Here is a 15324-nt window from a genome sequence, read left to right as displayed (position 1 = left end):
GTTCAGTTTGACCAGAATGAAGGGTGTGTGTTGGGGGAGGGGTGGGACTGGGAGAGGTGGATTGTAAAAGATTTAGGATAGAGGGGAAGGCAGTTGTGCTAAGGAGAGGATCTGAACTTAACACTGAAATCCAGGGAATTATGGTACAATTTAAGCAAAGTAGTGACCTCATGAGATTTAGAGCCATCTCTCTGGCAGTAAGATAGAGGATGATCACAGCAGCAAGCTAAAACTCAGGGGATTAATTGGGATGTTTTACATACTTAGAGGAGGAATATCCAATATCCAAGGGCAGTCCAGGTGCTAGGCAGTTAGCTGACAAGTCAAATGGTGCCCCTTGAAGCCATGCAAACTTCTGGTTTTCTTTCTTTTCTTTTTAAGTTTATTTATTTTGAGAGAGACAGAGACAGTGCGAGTGGGGAAGGGGCACAAGAGAGCGGGAGAGAGAGAGAATCGCAAGCAGGCTCTTCACTGCCAGCACAGAGCCCAATGTGGGGCTCGAATCCTTGAAGCCATGGCACTGTGATAGGAGCCAAAACCAAGAGTAGGATGCTTAACTGACTGAGCCGTCCAGGCCCCTCTTTAACTTCTGTTTTTCTAAGGTCACTGCCTGAGTCAGGTCCTCCTGATCTATAGCCCGGGTTATCTAAAGTGCCACCTCCCCTGCACTCTTCACATATCATTTACTCCATATTTTTATAGCACTTATCATTCCTTAACAGTACTTACAGATATTTGGGTACCTATCAGGAGTGTGTGTGTGTGTGTGTGTGTGTGTGTGTGTGTGTCTAAGCTTGGGCTGCCATAAGAAAAGACTGTAGGCTGGGTGGCTTAAACAAAAGAAATTTATTTTTCACAGTTCTGGAGGCTGGAAGGTCCAAGACCAAGGTGCTGGCAGGAAGGTTTCATTCTGAGGCCTCTTCTCTTGACTTGTAAGTGGCTGCCATTTCATTGTGTGCTCACATGGCCTTTCCCTGGTAAGGAGAGGGAAGGGAGAGAGATCTTGCTTTCCTTTAGTTATGTCTTCATTTATTTAATTCTCAAGTTAGTTAACATACAGTGTAATGGTGGCTTCAGTAGAACCCAGTGATTCATCACTTACGTATAACACCCAGTGCTCCTTCCAACAAGTGCCCCCTTAATACCCATCGCGCATTTTAGCCCATCTCCCACCCCATCAACCCTCAGTTTGTTCTCTATATTTAAGAGTCTCTATGGTTTGCCTTCCTCTCGGTTTTTATCTTACTTTTCCTTCCCTTCCCCTATGATCATCTGTCAAGTTTCTCAAATTCCACATAAGATTGAAATCATATGATATCTGTTTTTCTCTGACTGACTTTATTTCACTTCCCTTTTTAAGAAGGCCACCCAGTTTTATTGGTAGGGCCACACCCTTATACCTCATTTACACTTAATTACCTACTAAAGATGTTATCTCTAAATCTAGTCATATTGGGGGTTAGGTATTCAACACATGAATTTTAGAAGGACACAATTCAGACCATAGCAATATATATGTTTGGGGGCACCTGGGTGGCTCATTTGGTAGAGCGTCCATCCCTTTCTCTCTCTCCCTCTCCCTTAAACAAACATTATATATAATACATATATTATATATATAATTAAACATATATATTATTAAACATTATATATGTATATATGTGTGTGTGTGAGTGTGTATATATATAATTGATTTAAAAACTCCTCTTATGGGGCTCCTGGGTGGCTCAATTGGTTAAGCATCCAAGTTCGGCTCAGGTCATGATCTCACCAGTTCGTGAGTTCGAGCCCCACATTAGGCTATGTGCTGACAGCTCAGAGCCTGGAGCCTGCTACAGATTCTGTGTCTTCCTCTTTTTCTGCCTCCCCCACTCTCAAAAATAAATAAACATTAAAAAATTTTTAAAAAACACTCCTCTTAAGGGGCTCCTGGCTGGCTCATGGGGTAGAGTATATGAATCTCAGTCTTAGGGCTTGGGGTCATGAGTTCAACCCTCACATTGAGCATGAAGCCTACTTAAAAAAAAAAAGAAAGAATGCTCTTACTACAAAAATATTAACCTCCAAAATGTTCTCTATTTAAATTGCATATAACCCATTGATTCTCACAAAACACTTTTGTTGATTTTTCTGAACTTTTGTATCCAGAGCCACATGTTGCTGCTATTGAAAAATCAACATAATTCTGTGAGTGTTGCTTGAGATTTTTGTTAAGGAATAAAATGAAAGTGAAACAACTAACACATATTGAAACTTCACTCTTTCAACAATGATGTGATAAACTTCTTTGCTGAATTGAATAAGTTTTTGAATACTGGAAGAATATTTACTCAATTTTTACTGTTTACAATGTTAACAGCTATAACATAACACACTTTTGAGTTTCATCTGTATCAACATGCTCTCCATAACTTTTTTTAAAGTTTACTTATTTATTTTTTTTTAATTTTTTTTAATGTTTTATTTATTTCTGGGAGAGAGAGAGACAGCATGAGCAGGGGAGGGTCAGAGAGAGAGGGAGTCACAGACTCTGAAACAGGCTCCAGGCTCTGAGCTGGCAGTCAGCACAGAGCCCGACGCGGGGCTCGAACCCACGAACCGCGAGATCATGACCCAAGCAAAAGTCGGACGCTTAACCGACTAAGCCACCCAGGCGCCCCTACTTATTTATTTTGATTCAGAGAGAGACAGAGAGAGAGAACACACATATGCATGGGGGAGGGGCAGGGAGAGAGGAAGAGAGAGAATCCCAACCAGGCTCCATGCACTGTCAGCTCAGAGCCCAACTTGGGAACCTGCTCACATGAACCATGAGATCATGACCTGAGCCGAAAGCAAGATTCAGATGCTTAACTTACTAAGCCACATAGGTACCCCATTCTCACCATAACTTTTAAGTCTAGACAATCTACGAAATAATAAATACCCTTGATTTGTTATGCTTGCTGATGTTTCCATGTTGTAAATGCTGCCACCATGACCTATTTTAAACTATTAACATAATGTTACTGAACATGAAATTGGAAAGAAATGTACATAGCTCATTATCATGTATCATATGCAGATACAATAGACATAAATAACCTCAAGGGCATAGATAATGGTAAAGTGTAATAAAAATAATTAAGAGTTTTGAATGTTTGTTACTTTTTTTAAAGTAATCAGTACTCCCAAAGTGGGACTTGGACTGATGACCATGAGATCCAGAGTTGCATGCTTTATTCATCAAGCCACCCACATGCCCCTGTTACATATTTTTAATATAACTTATGGTAAATTTATACACTTTTTAAATAATGGCTGTGCATAACAACCAGTTCACAAAATTCTGAAAAATTTAACAATCAGCTCTTGCAAGCCACTATATTCTGGGTCCAACATACCACTATGTGCCTACTCAAATTCCTACTCAGTCTCACTGCCCAGTGCCACTATCACCAATTTCTCCTTTTCCCATCAGAAAAATCCCTCATTGAAACCTCTAAATATATTCCTATTCTATTAGAGAATTTATTTAATCTTCTCTTACAATTCAGTGACTTTACATTCTCAAAGGACTTAAGTTTCAAGGAAACAAATGTGAGAAACTTAACAATGAGAATAGAATAAGGTGGAGGACTTTTGATTGATAGCCTTTTTTAAAAAGATTTTATTTTTAAGTAATCTCTATGCCCAGAGTGGGGCTCAAACTCACAACCCTGAGATAACAGTCTCATACTCTACTGACTAAGCCAGCCAGGTACTGCGATAGTCTTAAAAATATTCTCAATTAAAATATAGTATACAACTAATAATTTTTAAAATGAGTATGTTAATAACTGGGCAGGAAATAATACTAACAATAGAAAGACTCATCAGTGGATGCTGACCCATTGGGTAAAATGTTGACAGGTGACACATTTCCAAAATATTATACTAGAGATTTTTTTTTTAACCAATTACAAGAGGAAAGATGAATCTTTCCCAAAGAGCAACCTAGCAGTTAAAACCCAAGCGAGGAAATCAAATGTGGCTTTACAAACATAGTGGGTTATCCTTACACTGTCTCTGGATGTGACACAATACAATATTCAGAACATTCCCTATAAGAAATTCTTAGCAGAATATTTACTCTGAATCTAAGCAAGCCCTTCTAGACCTAATTTTCAGTTTATAGAAAATTCCAAGAGACAAAGTAACAAGTTAAACAACATTGTAAGACAAAAATAAAAATGTGAGACCTTCTACAAAACAACTTGCCTCGACTCTTCAAAAAGTTGGTATCAGGGGGCACCTGGGTGGCTTAGTCGGTTAAGCGTCCGACTTTCGCTTAGGTCATGATCTCGTGGTTCGTGGGTTCGAGCCCCACGTCGGGCTCTGTGCTGACTGCCAGCTCAGAGCCTGGAGCCTCTTTCGGTCTGTGACTCCCTCTCTCTCTGACCCTCCCCTGCTCACGCTCTCTCTCTCTCTCTCTCCTAGAAATAAATAAAAAATATTAAAAAAAAAAAAGTTGGTATCAGGGCTCCTGGGTGACTCAGTTGTTAAGCATCCAACTCCTCATTTCAACTCTTGATCTCAGCTCAGGTCATGATCTCACGGTTCATGAGTTCCAGCCCCACATTGGGCTCTGTGCTGACAGTGTAGAGCTTGCTTGGGATTCTCTCTCCCTCTCTCTCTGCCCCTACCCCACTTGTGCTCTCTCTCTCAAAATAAATAAACTTAAAAAAATGAGTATCATTATAAAAGGTGGGAGAGCTATTTCAGATTAGAAGAATGTACAAAGTTAAAACAACCAAGTGTTAGTTTGTCTAGATTGAAAAGCTGTAATATAAAAAATTTGAGGGCCATTATAAACATTTGATTATGAGATGGATATTAGATCACATTACATGATTATTGTTAATTTTTTGAGAGATAAGGGATTTAGAACTGAAGTTCCATGGTGTCTGCAAATCGCATTCAAAAGTTTCAGTAAAAAAGCAGTGTATCTAGATGATGGATAAATAGAAAACACAAAAGCACATGTAGCAAAGTATCAATAATTATTTAATCTAGATGAAACACATATGAATGTTTATTATTCTCTGATCTCATCTCTGTGTTTAATTTTTCCATATTAAAATGTTAAGAAAAGAATGGAAGGAATTTTGTTATAGCAATGTAATAAATTACTGAGTTTTAATAAATTACTATATGATTTTTGGCATATTACCTAGTATTATGTTTAATGATCAATTGGCAACTCATTTTGGTCCTCCGATATTTTTAGAAACAATGAAAAGTCAGCAGTAGCAAAATATGACACCCCAAAATTGGCACTTTGATATAAAGATTATTTCTCATTTTTTAATGTTTTTTTTTTTTTTTGAGAGAGAGATAGACAACAAGCAGAAGCAGGCTCCAGGCTCTGAGCTGTCAGCACAGAGCTTGAAGTGAGGCACAAACTCATAGACTGAGATCATGACCTGAGCCAAAGTCGGACGCTTAACCAGCTGAGCCACTCTAGGTGCCCCTTAACATTTTTTAAAAACTATAACAAGGGCTCCTGGGTGGCTCAGTCATTTAGCATCTGACTTCGGCTCAGGTCATAATCTCATGGTTCATGGGTTCAAGCCCACATTGGGTGAGCTTGGGTTCTGCTTTGGGTGAACCCTGCTTCTCTCTCTCTCTCTCTGTGCCCCTATTCACTTGCCCCTCCCTCAAAACATTAAATAAATAATAAAAAATAAAAAAAAAACTCTAACAAACTAATAATAATAGATGGTATAAGAGATAAACAATCCAATAGAAAAAGGCAACTAAAGAGAAAACCTGAATGGCCAATAAAGTTGTGAAAGAGTGCTCAAACTCACTGCTACTAAGGAAAATGTACATTAGAACAAAAATGATATACCCTTTTCAACACATAAGATTTGGTGGGAACTAAAAATAACAAATGTTGGCAGAGATTAAGGATATTCTCATACTTTAAGGGCAACTACTAGGAGTAAATTTGCAACTATTTTAATATGCAAAGTTGAAGATATCCTGACCTAGCCATTCCACTTCTATTTTTATTTTTGTTATTATTATTATTTTTCAAGTAGGCTTCATGCCCAGTGAGGAGCCCAAAGTGGGGCCGGAACCCATGACCCAGAGATCAAGACCTGAGCTGAGCTCAAGAGTTGGCCACTCATCCGACTGAGCCACCCAGGTGCCCCTATTATTTTTTGAGTAAGCTCTATCCCCACCATGGAATTCAAACACACAACCGTGAGATCAAGAGTTATATGCTCCATAGACTCAGCCAGCTGAGTGCCCCGTATTCTGCTTCTAAATACTTATTCTAAATAAACTCTCTTGCAAAGCTGTTCATTTCAGAATTGATTAAAAATTTTTTTAATGTTTTTTATTTTTGGGGGAGGAACATGAGCCGGGGAGGGACACACACACACACACACACACACAGGATCCAAAGCTGGCTCCATGTTGTCAGTACAGAGCCTGACATGGGCCTCGAACTCACAAACTGAACAGTGAGATCATGACCTGAGCTGAAGTCAGATGCTTAACTGACTGAGCCACCCAGGCACCCCCAGAATTGATTTTGTTTTATTTTATTTTATTTTTTAATTTTTTAAAATATTTTTATTTATTTCTAGGAGAGAGAGAGACAGCGTGAGCAGGGGAGGGTCAGAGAGAGAGGGACATACAGACTCTGAAATAGGCTCCAGGCTCTGAGCTGGCAGTCAGCACAGAGCCCGACGTGGGGCTCGAACCCACGAACCACGAGATCATGACCCAAGCAAAAGTTGGACGCTTAACCGACTAAGCCACCCAGGTGCCCCTTAAATTATTTTTTAATGTTTATTTATGAGAGAGAGTATGAATGGGAGAGGGGCAGAGAGAAAGGGAGACAGAATCTGAAGCAGGCTCCAGGCTCTGAGCCAGCAGCACAGAGCCCAACATGGGACTCGAACTCACAAACTGAGAGATCATGACCTGAGCTGAAATTGGATGCTTAACTGACTGAGCCACCCAGGCACCCCCAGAATTGATTTTAAAGGTAAAAGACTAAATGCTCACGAAGATACCAAATAAATTCATTTTGGTAATTCATAAATAGGGTACCATAAGACAGCTAGAATAAGTGAACTAAACCCAGGTGTAGTAGTATGGTTACATCCTAAACACACTGTTGACTGAAAAAAGTAGATTCCACGAGTGTACATGAAATATAGTATCTTCTGTGGAAAATGTAAAAGGATATAAAACTATACTGTGTATTTGTATAAAACAAATCCTGTGTATTTATTGCACATGTATAGAGGTAATATAAATCCATGTAACAAAAGTATAGAAACATGAACAGAAAGAATACAGTGATTTCAGTTGAAAACATAGCTTTGGATAGTTAGGATAATGGAATGGGCATAGATTTCAACTGTATGTACTGTCTGATAAAACAGAAAAAATATGAAGTAAATATGGCAAAAAAATTAACTTCTGTGACACATGTACCCCGGGAAGTACAAAAAATATTTTCTGGGGCGCCTGTGTGGCTTAGTTGGTTAAGTGTCCAACTTTCGCTTAGGTCATGATCTCGCGGTTCGTGGGTTCGAGCACCGCGTCGGGCTCTGTGCTGACTGCCAGCTCAGAGCCTGGAGCCTGTTTCAGTCTGTGACTCCCTCTCTCTCTGACTCTCCCCTGCTCATGCTGTCTCTCTCTCTCTCTCTCCTAGAAATAAATAAAACATTTAAAAAAAATTTAAAAAAATATATTTTCTTTCTTTTCTTTTTTTTTTTTTAATTTTGTTTGTAAGTAATCTTTACACCCAACATGGAGCTCAAACTTATAACCCTGAAATTAAGAGTCACATGCTTTACTGACTGAGTCAGCCATGTGCCCCACAAGGAAGATTTTCTGAAAGATGTACTGGCTTTAATATTTTTAGTGGAATGAACCAAAGCAAAACTCTATGTATGTGTTTTTCTAAAAAGTTATCTTTTTGAGAGCGTGTCACACTAGTTCTCTCAACATTTTGAAAAGCACCCCTTGCAATCTTCTAAACCTTAGTAGCTGTAAATTTTTCCAGGCCACCAAACAAAGGAATAATTTGAAATATCAGGTTAGATGTTGAGAAAAAAAGTACTCTGTGTAACAAATCCTTTTGCAACTCATCTGCTGATTGTGAAGGAGAAAAATTTCTTTTTTCTCTTTACCCATCTTAGGTTCATTGGCCAGTGCCCATGAAAATTAGACTAACAAAAGACAGATTAACAAGAGAAAAAGAAACAGAAGCTTATTAACACATGAATGATGCACACACAGGGGAACGTACCCAGAAAGGAGTAACTCAAAGAGATGGTTAGAACTTGGGCTTATGGAGTAGCTTAACAAAAGAACAATAAATTTTTAGAGAAGTGGCCAAAGGAAGCAGACTTTGAGTTTATCGGGTGACAAATTGGGGGAAGGTAAATGTATGGGAGAACTAATGAAAGATAAGGACTCATTAGCAAAGTATGTTGTGTAGACTCCTTTGGTTTCATCTCTGGGCTGATAAGGGTAACTTTTGTCATTTATAGTAGAGAGAGGAGGGGGAACAACTTCATAAACTTATGTCCTATTTTTAGACAGTAAGAGTAGTGCAGACAGCTTTCCTTTCTATCTGCTTCTTCTCAGGTGCCTTCAGCTTAAAATAATCCTTTTATCAGGGGCTCCTGGGTGGTTCAGTTGGTTAAGTGTCTGACTTCAGCTCAGGTCATGATCTTGCAGTTTGTGGGTTCAAGCTCCACATTGGGCTCTGTGCTGACAGCTCAGAGCCTGGAGCCTGCTTTGGATTCTGTGTCTCGCTCTCTCTCTGCCCCTCCCCTGCTCACACACACACACACACACTCTCTCTCTCTCTCTCTCTCTCTCTCTCTCCCTCTCTCTCAAAAATTAATAAACATTAAAAAAAATAAAATAAAAAGTATGTTGATGTTAAAATTATGTTTTGATACTAGTCCTTTGATAGAGTTAAAATTTTTTCCTTTGCCTTTGAAAACTAAATAAAAATAGTAAGTGAATATATGTGGGAAGGATGGAAGAACAATCTGTCCCACAACATTAGACCCCAAGCTTAACCAGAGACTGCTACGCCATGGCTCCATGAAGCTATTAAATTAAGATAAATGAAAAGGGCACCAACCAAGTTGCTTTCCAAATGGTTCATGGTTTGCTTGCCTGATTTATGAAGGCTGATACTCCCCATTAAAACTCTTTTTAGTAGGTTAACTTCATTTTGCTGACTGAACCAACTTAATCATATTATTCTAATAATTGAGTTCCTTTCATTTCATGCTTTTTGCTTCTTCTGCATTCTCAGACATGCTGAAGGTAGACTAAAATGGACCACAATGTAGGTTCTAGAAATGTTACAAAGAAATCATTTAGTATGAGTGGATGAAAATAAGGAGATCACAACTTATCAGACTGTACTATGATTATTCTTACAAATGGTACTCACTTTTAGTAACTGCTAGATTTTCTTCTATTGCTGTTTCTCCCTAGAGCAGAAACATCACAAAGACTATATTTTCTCTATTTCCATGTTATTCCCTTGGACTTCAAATAAAACTATAGATCTTGAAGTGTATTCCAGGACAGTGTTTTGGGTAACTTAGGGACACATAAAATACACTGAAGTCATAGTGGAAGAAGCTGAAGCTACTTTGCCAAGATATGGGAGCTTTCATTTCAGTGGTTAGTGTTAACTATTGAATGTAGTGACATTTATCATTTTCTCCTTTGTAAGAGGTATCATAAATCATTCTTTTTTTGAATAGTCTATTTTTATTAATTGAAATATTATTGACATATTATACTATATTAGTTTCAGGTACACATCATTGATCTGATGCTTCTATATGTTGGTAAATAATCACCACCATACGTCTAGTTGTCTGTCACCATACAAAGTTACAAATTTATTTTCTTATGATGAGAACTTTTAAGATTTACCCTTAGCAATTTTCAAGTATACAATACCAGCTTATTGACTATAGCCACCATTATTGTACATTACATCCCCATTGCATATTTATTTTATAACTGGAAGTTTATATCTCTTGATCTCCTTCACTCATTTTGCTTACCGCCATACCACCTCCCCTTTGGCAACCACCTATCTGTTTTCTTTTTCTGTGAGTTTTGTTTGTTTGTTTGTTTGTTTTGGTTTGTGTGGTTTTTTTAGATTCCACATAGAAGTACAATCATACTGTGTCTTTTTCTAACTCATTTCACTTAGCAAAGTACCTACAAGATCCATCCATGTTGATGTAAACGGCAAGATTTCCTTTTTTTTAATTTTTTTTAATGTTTTATTTATTTCTGAGAGAGAGAGAGAGAGAGACAGTGTGAGCAGGGGAGGGTCAGAGAGAGAGGGAGACACAGAATCTGAAACAAGCTCCAGGCTCTGAGCTAGCTGTCAGTACAGAGCCCAACACGGGGCTCGAACCCATGAACCATGAGATCATGACCTGAGCCGAAGTCGGACGCTTAACCGACTGAGCCACTCAGGTGCCCCAAGATTTCCTTTTTAATGGCTGAATAGTATTCCCCTGTGTGTGTGTGTGTGTGTGTGTGTGTGTGTGTGTGTGACTTCTTCTTTATCCATTCATCCATTCACGTACACTTATGTTACTTTTGTATCTTGGCTATTATAAATATCCTGCAGTGAGCATAGGGGTGCATGTATCTTTTTGAGTTAGTATTGTAGTTTTCCTAGGACATTTTATGTTTTATGTTATATACGGATGATATTTAACATCCTTTCCTTTTCTTTTTTTTTTTTTGTTTTTTTTGTTTAACAATTAGAATTTTCCCTGCTGGTATATATCTTTATTTTCTTCCTTGATCAGTGTGTTTGGCAGTGTTAAATCAAGGAGGCCATTAGACTGAAGGTGGATCTACTACATTGTCAGCGTTAAGCATCCAAAACTGAACCGTCTAAATGCCTCAAAGTTAAGGAAACAAAATCTATGGGGCACCTGGGTAGCTTAGTCGGTTAAGCGTCCGACTTTCGCTTAGGTCATGATCTCGCGAATCGTGGGTTCGAGCCCTGCGTCGGGCTCTGTGCTGACCCCTAGCTCAGAGCCTGGAGCCTGTTTCAGAGTCTGTATCTCCTTCTCTCTCTGACCCTCCCCTGTCTCTCTCTCTCCTAGAAATAAATAAAACATTAAAAAACTTTAAAAAAAAAAAAAAGAAAACAAAATCTAAGGATAATCAATCCCAAAGAGCCAACTGGACTTTCCAAATAAAGGCAACTATTTGAACTATAGCCAATCAAATAATTTCCTTGTGTTGCTTCTGCGTTTTCTCTATAGAAGCCTTTCTCCTCGCTCCTACCAGTGCAACACTTCGTATCACTTCTGGTTTGGTTGGCACTGCCTGATTCAAATTGATCTTTGCTCAAATAAGATCTTAAAATTTTTAATATGCTGTAGTTTTATCTTTAACAATAGTGAGATAACTTAGCAAATATACATGTTTGTCTTAGTCAAGACTCTCTTGACTGTAACAGAAATTAATCCCAGACTTATGAGGAAAAGGGGCAAAATAATTGGCTACTTTGAAAAGACCAGAGTGGGGGGGTCTGGGTGGCTCAGTCGGTTAAGTGTCCGACTTGGGCTCAGGTCATGATCTCACAGTTCATGGGTTCGAGCCCCCTGCATTGGGTTATGTGCTGACAGCTAGCTCAGATCCTGGAGCCTGTTTCAGATTCTGTGTCTCCCTCTCTCTCTGACCCTCTTCTGCTCAAACTGTCTCTCTCTCTCAGAAATAAATAAAACATTAAAATTAAAAAAAAAAAAAAAGACCAGAGGGACCGTAATGATCCAAGCTTGATTCTCAGTGGGTTAAATCTTGTCCCCCAAATTATTTTTTATGTATTCATTTATTTTTTAAATTTATTTTTAAATTTATTTTTAAGTAAGTTCTACATAACCCCAGAGATTAAGAGTCACATGCTCTACCGACTAAGCCAGTCAGGTGCTCCCTTTTTTTTTTTTTAAATAGTGTGCTTGAATGTGAAGAGTTTTTGATTTTATTTTAATGTTTATTTATTTATTTTGGGAGGGAGAGAGAGAGAAAGAATGCATGCACATGCGGGTGGGGGTGGGGCAGAGAGAGGGAGGGAGGGAGACAGAGAGAGAGAATACCACGCAGGTTCTGCACTATCAGCACAGGGCCTGATGGAGGGCTTAATCCCATGAACTGTGAGATCATGACCTGAGCTGAAATCAAGAGTGGAATGCTAAAGCGACTGAGCTACCCAGGCACCCCTAATTTATTTTATTATTTTTTTAAATATTTTTATTTATTTCTAGGGGCGCCTGGGTGGCTTAGTCGGTTAAGCGTCCGACTTTCGCTTAGGAGAGAGAGAGAGAGAGACAGCATGAGCAGGGGAGGGTCAGAGAGAGAGAGAGAGAGAGAGATACAGACTCTGAAATAGGCTCCAGGCTCTGAGCTGGCAGTCAGCACAGAGCCCAACACGGGGGTCAAACCCATGAACCACGAGATCATGACCCAAGCGGAAAGTCAGACCCTTAACCAACTAAGCCACCCAGGCGCCCCTAATTTATTTTATTTTTAAAGTAAGCTCTACCCCCAATGTGGGGCTTGACCTCAAGACCCCAAGATCAAGAGTCGTATGCTCTCCCAATTGAGCCAGCCAGGCACCCCTGGTCTCATAAATTCTTAACCTATCATTAAACAGAAGGGCCAGGCTTAGGTCATTTACCCACTCTTGTCTGAATGGAGTAGTAAGAGGAGTATGTGTGGGATCAGCCTCATCTGAAACTCTATGCCTCTTGCTATGAAAAGAACAAGGTATGGATGCCAGGAAAGCAAAAACAATATAGTTCCATTTCAATCATCATTTTTTACCTGATGCTTTCCATATTTTTGCTTCCCCAATGTCTGTCAATCAATTTTGACTTGATAAGAGTTACCTTAGAGTGGACCTCAATTCCCGTTATCCAGCTTATTTTAATTGAAGGAAGAAAATTGTGCTGTAACACAACCCCAAAGCTGAAGCAGTTGGCTACTAAAAGGCCATTACTCCTTTTGGATAGAAATTGGCTGATGGAGCAAGAATTGATTCCAGAGTTATTGATGATTTGGCTCTCCCCAGTTTTCAAGGGGGATTCTACTGAACCATCAAGTCATCAATTTGCTCATTTCTGCTTCCATCAGTGATTAATGATCCTGAGGTTGGATAGGGCATCTTCGCAATTGCTAAGTGCTGAGTCATTCATCTCATTAGGAATACTTTCCTACTTTTATTTGCTGCTTGAAAAGTAAGCTCCAGAAGCTCTGCAGATATAGTATAAGTATGAGATCTCAGCTATGCGTGAATGTATACGTAAGTGTGTGTTCCTTTGTTTTTGACTGAGCTATTTATACTCCATAAATTGTAGATACCTGATAGCAATGCAACTAATTTTTGTCTATTGTGTTAGTTTCTGTTGCTGCTTTTCTTTTTCTTTTTTATTATTTTTTTAAGTAGGCTCCATGCCCAATGCGGGCCTTAAACTCATGACCCTGAGAGCAAGAGTTGCATGCTCTACCAACTGAGCCAGCCAGGTGCCCCTCTATTGATGTTTCTAAAAATTACCATGATTTTGGCATCTTAAAGCAACACAAATTTATTTTCTTACAGTTCTGAAAACCGGAAGTCCACACATGTTCCACTGGGCTAAGATCAAGGTATCTGCAGAGCTCTATTCCTTTCTGGAGGCTGTAGGGAAAATTATATTTGCTTGCCTTTTCTAGCTTTTAAAGGCCACCCCAGTCCTGAGCTCTCGGATCCCTTTCTCTGTCTTCTAAATCAGCAATCCTTCCATAGTCACAGCTCCCTCTGACTCTCCTGCTTACCCTCTTCCACTTTTGAAGACCGTTATGATTACATTCAGCCCATCTCGATAATCAAAGATAATCTCCATAATAAGGTCATCTGATTAACAATCTTAATTCCCTCTGCATCAGCTTAATTCCCCTTCACCACCTAACATATTGACAGTTTCTGAGGATTAGGCTGGGACATTTTGGAGGTGGGGAAAGAAGGCATTATTCTGTCTTCCACCATATATAAACATGCAAATAAATTCTGCCAGATGGAGGTTGCTTTGACATCTCTACCCACCCACTCCTGTAGCAAAATCCACTTTTCCTTCCATTTCAACATTCCTTTATACAAAGTTGTAGATCTTTGACTTCACCTTGGAACCAATTTTAACAAATTTCCCAGTTCTCTCATTATTTAATGAGTACATAAAATCTTTGACATGTGTTTATTTTCTACATCATATAAAATAAGTTATTAGCTTATAAATATTTACATGTCATAATTGTATCTTATTTTGAAGTTTTATCAGAGCCTTAGGTACTAGAGATTGAAAATATATAAATATATACACTAGAGATACATCAGAGGGCTTCAGAAAATGATGGTATCCCCCAATCTCTTCCATCCTCTTACAGATTTCAACATGATCAGGAGATGGAGTTGGCTGGGACTCTAACAGCTACTGCCTGAAAGTCAGAGATCAGGTTACTTCCTTCTGACATTTGAAACTCAAGTTTGAATCGCAGTCAATTCAAGGGAATTATATAAGATCATCTGTTCATTACTCTAACTGGACCTCAGAAGTTGTTTTTTTTTAATGTTTTATTTTATTTTTGAGAGAGAGACAGCGTGAACAGGGGAGGGTCAGAGAGATAGGAAGACACAAAATCCAAAACAGGCTCCAGGCTCCAGGCTCCGAGCTATCGGCACAGAGCCCGACGCGGGGCTCAAACCCACGAACCGTGAGGTCATGACCCGAGCCGAAGGCGGACGCTGAACCGACTGAGCCACCCAGACACCCCCTGGACCTCAGAAGTTTTACAATCTACTTTTTAAAAAGAAACCTGGGGCTTCTGAGTGGCTCAGTCAGTTGAGTGTCCAACTCTTGATTTCGGCTCAGGTCATAATCTCACGGTTCTTGAGATCAATCCCCAAGTCTGGCTCTGTGCTGACAGTACAGATTCTCTCTGCTTGGTATTCTCTCCCCCTCTCTCTCCAGCCACCCCCCACTCTCTCAAAATAAAAAAATTTATTTTTTTTTAAAAAAATAAAAAATAAAAGGAAAGCTAATGATGAACTACCCCCTACCTCCAGTCATTGGCCCACAAATAATGTTTTTGTGAGATGAAGTGAAAATTTTAAGCATCTTTGCTTAAAAGCATAAAGTGTCTGGTTCATCTTCACAAGGAAGTTGGAGTTTTCTGGTCTAAATCAGCAACCACCCTGCTCTGTCTCCTTGCACTTCGAGCACTCAACCA

This window comes from Hyaena hyaena, unplaced genomic scaffold, assembly GCF_003009895.1.
Source record: "Hyaena hyaena isolate Hyena2069 unplaced genomic scaffold, ASM300989v1 scaffold_24, whole genome shotgun sequence".
NCBI lineage: Eukaryota > Metazoa > Chordata > Mammalia > Carnivora > Hyaenidae > Hyaena > Hyaena hyaena.
Note: the sequence above shows the minus strand (reverse complement) of the source record.